Here is an 8,437-nt window from a genome sequence, read left to right on the forward strand (position 1 = left end):
CTGAGTTATTCTTTCTGGAAAAGCTACATAAATGACATATGAGATAACAGCCCAGATTTGCCTGGAATGCTGCCTTATCTACCTATTTATCTACTTATGGAACTCCAGCTGTGATGCTTTTATATAGATATTGATAAAATTTTTCAAACAAATGACTGTCTGAAACATCAGATATTTTTCATGACCTCTTTTCTGTTTGGTCAGTGTTTTGCTTTCATATGTGTGTCACTCAGTACTCCAAAACACAGCATCATGTTTAGTTAGCTAATGGCGTAAAACAGTTTCCACCCTAGACAGACTTGGACAGATTCTTGAGAAAACTTCCATGAATATATATTCTCACTTACCTGAACACTATGGTTTGATAACTTTTACCTCCATTCAATCAACTTTTATTAGTTGCTATCATATGGGCATATCTCATCTCATCTCGTCTCATCTCAGTAGCTACAATATTCATAGGAGACAGTACTGAAATTAACTGCAAATGCATCAAGGTTTATAAGTGCTTTTAGATTTTTTCCTGGATTCTTATTAGATTGGCAATTGTTAGGTGAATGACTAAGCCTATGTTTTCTGTTTCCTCCTGCTGAAGCTCTTACATTCTCACTAAATTGTCTTATCTAAGAACTGGGTGACTGCTGGGAATAAGAGACAATATTCCATGTTTGTAACTTTCTTGCAGCAGATAATTGAATTATACTGCGGATTTCATTAGTATGAGCCAAAGGAGTCCTGAGTAGCATGAGTCCATTCATTAAAGTTTGTGCTGGTTTTGACTGAGATAGGAGAATTTTCTTCAGAGTAGCTGGTATAGGGCTGTGCTTTGGTTTTGTGCTGAAACCATTGGATATGTGGTGAACACATCAATGTTTCAGTTACTGCTGGACAGGGTTTACACAGAATCAAGGCATCTTCTGCTCCTCGTAGCGCTCCACCAGTGAGGGGGCTAGGGATGCTCATGAAGCTGGAAGGGGATGTAGCTGGGTTATTTGACCCCAACTGACCAAAGGGACATTCCCTACCATAGAACATCATACTGGGTATATAAAGCTGCAGGAAAAGAAGGAAGGAAGGGACATTCAGAGTGGTAATGCTTGCCTTCCCAAATCACACTTAGATATGATGGAGCCCTGATTTTCTATGAATGGCTGAACAGCTGCCTGCCCATGGGAAGTGGTGAACAAATTCCTTGTTTTGCTTTGCTTTGTGCACATGGTTTCTTGCTTTATCTACTAAGTTGCATTTACCTCAACCTATGACTTTTCTTGCTTTTACTCTTCTAGTTCCCTCTCCCTTCCCAAAAATGGGGAGTCTTCTAGCAACTGTGGGGTTCATAGCTGCCAGCTGGAGTTATACCACAACAAAGTCCTAATAATTTATGGTTCCTTTTCTAAAGCACCTGGGCAAACTGCACTATTTATAACTAATTAAAGTTATAGCACAATATGTTTTGACTTGAAAATAGAACCCAACTTGAGGGGAACTATAAAAGACATATTCTGAGCCCTATTTTATTGTGACCACTCTCTAGTTTGTGGGAGACAACATAATCAGTTGTCAGCTTCCTGGTGTATCTGATGTATTATAGCTGGATAACCATGCCCATGATGTATCCTTGCTAAACAGTAGTGCAGAAGTTTTCAGTATTGCAGAAACACCTTGAGATTATTAGAAACTTTAGAAGATATTTACTGTGGCAAGCACATTTCTCTCTTTCTCAGGATTTTTCATAGAGGTGCACAGAGAGAAAGAAAGGGAAAACAATTTCTATTTCTGCTCCTTGTTTTACCCATGTGGAATATGTTTGGAGAATTGTTTACCTGGGGTGATTGCTTGATTGGATTCTCGTGAGGATTGTTTGAGCCTGATGGCCAATCCAATCCACCTGTGTCTGGACTCTCGCAAACAGGGTCACGAGTTGTTATTAGTCAGATACGGTAGTTAGAAAAGTAGGAATGTAGTTTTAGTATCTTTCTTTATATAGTATATCAATGTATTATAGCATAGTTATAATAAATAATTATTCAACCTTCTGAACTGATGTTGGACATCATCATTTCTTCCCATTGGGTTTGCCTGCATTTTACAATAATTTACCATACAATTAACAGATTACAATAGTCTATTTAATACCTACAAACATTGCTATTAACTGTTTTTTTTACCTTGGGAATCTGTTGATAATGTTTAGACCAAAAAGTGTAAGACTCACTAGTGAGTACAGCAAAAGGGTACACATTGTACATGTAAAAACAAGGCCAAGAGACAGCTGAAACTGTGGCTTGGATATGCAACAGCCTCTGCCATGCCAGGTCTACAGCTGTGGTTGTCAGCTTTTGCTGCTTCCCAATGACATGACAGCATGTTTTGATGCTTCTAATGGCATTTTTGGCTTCAGGTTGAATCTTGACATTCTCAGTTCTCTATATGTAGCACTGATGTCGAGAAAATTGCAAGGTGCTTGTTTCCCTTACCTACTCCATCCTGCAAAACCCTTCCCAGGACTTTTTACGGATAACTTTTGTACTTTTACCAAGTAATATCACAAGAGACTCTCAACTATTTTGTGCTTCAAATACTGCATCAAAGGAGATGCCTTGCTTTTTAATGCTTGCCACACTTTTATGTACTTTGCATTTTCCTGAAAACTTCTACTCACCTATTTCATGCAACTTCAATGATCTAATGTCTCAAGTTTTAATTTCTGCCAGTTTGTAGCAATTGCAGGGTTCCTTTAAAATCAGAATTGTTTAAATATTTGTCGATATTGACCACAAATTATAGACATTTAAAACTTATAGGTGCTGCTAGTCAGACATCTCAGTGATAGGTAAGAATCACTACCCACTGATCTTAATTCATGTACTGACTTTCATTGCTTTTGTTTGTAGATATATTTCACCTTTTGTGATCTAAAGAATGCTTATGTACCTGGAATAAAACAATAATATATATTGCAAAACACACCTGGAGTTTATCTGGTCCAACAACCTAATTATTTAGACAAAGCAGGTCTAACTTCATATCTAAAGGCTGCTCACAGTTTTTATCTAATTAGTCTTTGAAAATGTCCAGAGACAGAGAACTCACAATCTCTTTGGGAAATAATAGCTTATTACCCAAATAAGAAATTCAGTCTAAGGAATAAGTTTGACAAGAATATTGACACTCTATTCAATTTTCTCAGTCAAAACCATGCGATGACCCTGGATATATTTTCATAAAGGAATAAATAAAACACTATCATAGGGTAACAAAGGGCAAATTTGTGATGAGGAAGACAGGTTCACAAATCACTGGAAATGGGCTAATTTCAAGATTCTACATGGTATTAAATACAGAACAACATATTCTCTGCCATGGCAGATAACCGAAGGCACATGGTAGAAGTGAGTACTGAGAAAAACATATGTATTAACAAAATAAAGTATCATTTTAAGTTAAGACCAATATATTAGAGTCAACCTGCTTTCTTCCACATCTTGTGTTGCGGCTGAATATGTCAACAAGATCGCAAATCTTTTCACTCTCAGGCTGTGATCTGGAAATATTCATTAAGGCAGCAAATATCAAAGCAGTAGCCCCAGCTTTAGAGTCAAAAATGTATTCCTTTATCTACAAAAATGTGTGGAGGATAAAACCACCCAGCATTATACTGGGTAATATAATTTGAAGTGTAGGAAGAAAGAGATGATGAAGCTTCTTTCCACCCTACAGTTTTACACTTTTTGCATCAGAACCATGGTCTAATGGACTCTGTTACCATTACTTTTATTACATTTTAGTGCCAATAAAAATTATCAGTTGATTCAGAAGCTGACAACATACAATTACATTTCTACCTATAAGTAACTTCTCTAAAATCTTCCTTGTAATCAGAGGTAAATGATTTCACGACTACAAGAAAAAAAAAAATCTAATTTTCCCTTCTAATTTCCTGAAAGTATTAGAGGAAAGTGTTTATAATGCAGCTATATGGTTCTGCAGAATTAGAAGGAAAAAAGAGCTGTTGCTGCTGAACTTTAAGATCATACATCCAGTAAAAACCACTTTAAAAATAGCAAGCAGCATTAATGAGATAACAGATAAGGAAAGAATGGGTGGCAAATTGTTTTTATACATCTCTAAACATAACTTGAATGAGTATGTAGTTTCATTCATCAGATAAACTTATGTAATATCTTGTTTTCTAAATGTTCTATAAGACAAATGTCTGACCACAGTATGTAAAAAAATCAAACCCAGAAGACAGTTCTTTACAAGAACAAAAAAGTAGCAATTTGTACAGTATTGCTTATTTAGTTTATCATAACTCATCTGCAGAGGAAACTCATCTGTATGACACATTTTTAACATGTTTTTTATAAACAGGCATCTCTCCCATTCTGGGGAGCTAACTGGCATGTTTATTTGTATCATGTGCTTCTATGAAGGCAATCCAAAAATTAGGTAGCATTTTTTAACTACAAGTACCTTACAAAATAATTAACTGGAAGATATTACTTATAAAGCTTGGCCATAAACCTCAATTATGATTTCTATTGTGTAAACTTCATAGACTAAGATACTAAGATAGATACTAAGCTGAGCATGTTGATGTTTTCAGTTCCCTCTACCCTATCCAATTTTTAAATTTTGTTTCATCTCAGCCTCCTGGAAGAGCCACTGGCCATTTTCTGTTCATAAAAACATCTGTGAAATATACCAGAAAAGGTGTAGATGCATTTTAATATCTGTAGATGAAGGATAATACTTCAAAATGCTATTACTGGTTAAGAATTAATAAAGATGTTCCACATTCAAAGGACAATGTAATCTACATTACTTACTGGCTGAGTTAGATATCTTGCTGCATATTTACTTTATTAAAAAGGTAAAAGCACTGAAAATAAGTTGTCTAAAGAAATTCATTTTTTAAGAACCTGAAATTAAAGTGACAAAGAAAAATGAAATATATTTGAAATAATTTGAATTAGGGAAGAAAAACATGATTGATTTGTTACAAGAGAAAATGGCATGCATAAACCTGGGTAATGAAAGTGTTTAAGTACTTACGATGTACACATGAGAAATATTTCTATAACATAGATTAAGGTTTTATTGGAATAGCTGATGCTATTTGGCTTTACTCTTAAAACAGTGTAGAGGAGGAACAAGTTCTAGGGTGTTTTTAAGATTTAATTTTTTTTCTTTTGTGGAAAAAATGTATTTTAGAAAGGAAAAAAGTATATTATTTATAACACTAGAGTAGATTATGACAGAAAATGCATTTGAATGAGCTATGAAACAGTTGAAATAATATTGAGAAATGAATGGAAAATTTCTTTTTTTGGCCAGTAATGATATTAATAACAGTTGTGATACTACAAAAAAAAAAAACCCAAACTCTTCTGGGTAGCCATATGGAATAAAAGGTACAGTATTAACTATCTGAACCAAAGAGTGTTATATTTATCACTGAATAAAATGCTATATCAAGAAGCAAATCCATAGATCCTTATAGTAGATGCAAGACATTTGTCAAGCATTTGATTTGCTCTGTCATTCATAAAGAGTGAAAAGAAAATAAACCTTTTTGGGCATGGTCATCTGATTTCCTTCTCTTTCCTGCACCCTTAGAGCATCTAGATTATTTGGTAACTCCCACCCCTTTCCCACACACACACACACTCATTTCTGAATTTCTTAAGCAGAAGGAAATAACATCTGCCCTAAATGACCAGGCTGGGATATGTATTATTCAATATCCTGAGACCTCAGCTTATCTGACAAGGTTCTGATTACTGAGCAGTGCTGGACAGAGTTTACCTGGCACAATGGCAAAGCAGGGCTTCCACTAGAAAAATGTGTTTACAGAAGATCTGAAAGCAGTAAGATTTCAGGAAGTCAGTCCCATTTCCCACCAGCATGCCAGGCTCAAAAGGATCCGAGGCAGGAGAGTCCATAACAGTCCAGGCCAGGAACAGAAAGTTTCAGAGCTGCACACTGTCACAGACTCCTCATAGATTAAGCTCTCCATTCCTTTCGACAGTGAATTGTCCATGTAACTTTGACAGTAGCATCTCCCCCACTCTCCAAAGGCAGGAGAAAGAGAACACTGAACATTGACAAATTTAGTTATGATTTTAAAGTAAAAACTGACATAATTCTGTTGGTTAGTCAAATTTTTATCACTCATTGTGGAAGATTCTAAGTGCTAACTTTATGCTAAGTGTCTCTGAAATACAGCTAAGTGAAAAAAACCTAACCATTGACTCTGACAGAATTTCAAGAACTCAAAAATATTACTGAAATGTTCCTTTGGAAAGAGCTATTCTAAAAGCCCAAAGTTTGAGAGAAATTTATTAACCATGGACAAAGGAAGGAGCTCTGAAAGTAGAAGGTGCAGATGGTGATCAGTTCTTTTGCAGTTAAACGCATTATCTACTCTGGAGGAGTCAAAGTTCAAAATAAGGAAGCTTATGATGACCCTAACAAAAAGAAAACTTTTAAGATACAAAATTCATAATGTTATTATTTGCAATTTTATTTATAAATTATCCACAATACTGTATAATTGATTTTCTTGGAAAGCTACACATAATGAAGATTTCCTGGTCCTCTGTTTAGCATTTTTGCTCTCATCAACTTGTCAAAAATTTATGTAGGGAACATTTAATAATGATAAAAGTGATTCTTTGCATAATATTTCTATGCTACAAAGAGAGACCTCTGATTTGACCCTCCTCTTCTCCCCTTCTTCAGTATTTTGTATTCTCTTTTATCTCTTTTCTATTTCTCTCTGTGATCAGCACTTTATCTCTCTGTCAGATCCTTTTTAGGGTCTGCAGAAACGTTTTTTTCTGAGTAGCAGACTGAAAATGACTGAGACCTTCCTTAACTCAGCAGACATCTAGATGCTGTAATCTTGTGAACATTATGCTTGTCAAGTTTGCTTGTCAGATATTATCCTCATCAAAAGCATGTTCTCTCACAGAGTTAATCTCCTGTAACTCACTGAAGAGTTTAGTCCATAAATTTTGAACTGATTTCTTTCTTATTTAAAGAAAGAGGGAAAACAAGGAAGAGATTTCTTACTGCTCATCTCTTTTCCCCAACAATTCTGTCTTCCACTCCATCAGTTTTAGAAGGAAAGGATTCCTAGGTTATTGATTTAATCTATATGATAGAAATGTGTGTATTGTGAGGACATACTGGGTCTGGCTGGGACAGTTAACTTTCTTCATAGCAGCTTTTGTGGTGTTGGTTTAGATTTATGGCCAAGGGAAGACAGATAAAAAACCTCTTTCGCTTTTACTAGATAGAATTTGTACCAAGATCCTTGCTGTTTCAGTCTGCCCTACTACAGCGAATAGGTTGGGGCTCATGCAGGGTGTAGCAAGGGAGCATATGACACAAATTAACCAGAGGTATTACATGCTGTATAATGGCAGGTTATGCAATAAAAGGGAAAAGAAATGAGTTTAGGAGGTTAGCCACATTTTGCCTAGGAACAGGCTAGGTGTTGGTCTACCTTGATTTTACTCTTCTTTCCCTCTTCACTGTCCCACTGAGGGAATGACCTGTGTAGTTCTGAGCTGCCCACCTGTGTTAACCCACAACAGAGGGACCAGGGGAAAGAAGGCTGTCTAAGATCTGGAGATTCCCTCCATTTAATGGTATAGGAAATCAAAGTATTTAAATGTGCAATTAAAGGAAGCAAACAACAACTATTTCAGTAACACAAGCATGACTGAAACTTCTCATTTCAGTCCAGCCTGCAAGGGGACTTGTTTTCTTGTTGAACCCTATAGTCAGAAATACATTAAGGAACATCACTGACCCTATGGTCACACGTACTTTGTTCTTTCCTCTTTTATCTACAGAAAATAATAACATATGCAATGCTAATGAATAAAAAATTCAGTCCTGTTATTTGCCTAAATTTTGTTTTGTGTTTTGAAAATGAAACAGTGAGTGACATCTACCTGGGAATTTATGCTATATCCTGAAGTCATTTTCATATCCAACAACAATTTAAAGAGAACAGAACTTACAATAGTAAATTTGATTAGTATTTTATTAATTTAATAAGGTGAATTACCAGATGATGTACAGTCTTCCTGACTGTGTTCTATTAATATGCCAATACAATTCAAAATTTCCTACATTACACATGCAAAATTCATTTCTATAAGCAGTTACCAACATGCATTTGACTTCAGCTCCTCTGGTGCACTCTCCTTGTAGTATTCTTGTCTCACATGGTCAAGAAGGCCAATGGCATCCTGGCCTGTAGCAAAAACTTCTGTGGCGAGCAAGACCAGGTCAGAGACCATACCACTGTACTTGATACTGGTGAGGTCACACCTCAAATCTTGTATTGAGTTTTGGGCACCTCACTGCAAGAAAGTATTTGAGAATGCTGTAGTGTGTCCAGAGGAGGACAACAGAG

This window comes from Anomalospiza imberbis, chromosome 1 (genome assembly GCF_031753505.1).
Source record: "Anomalospiza imberbis isolate Cuckoo-Finch-1a 21T00152 chromosome 1, ASM3175350v1, whole genome shotgun sequence".
In the NCBI taxonomy this organism is placed as follows: Eukaryota; Metazoa; Chordata; class Aves; order Passeriformes; family Viduidae; genus Anomalospiza; species Anomalospiza imberbis.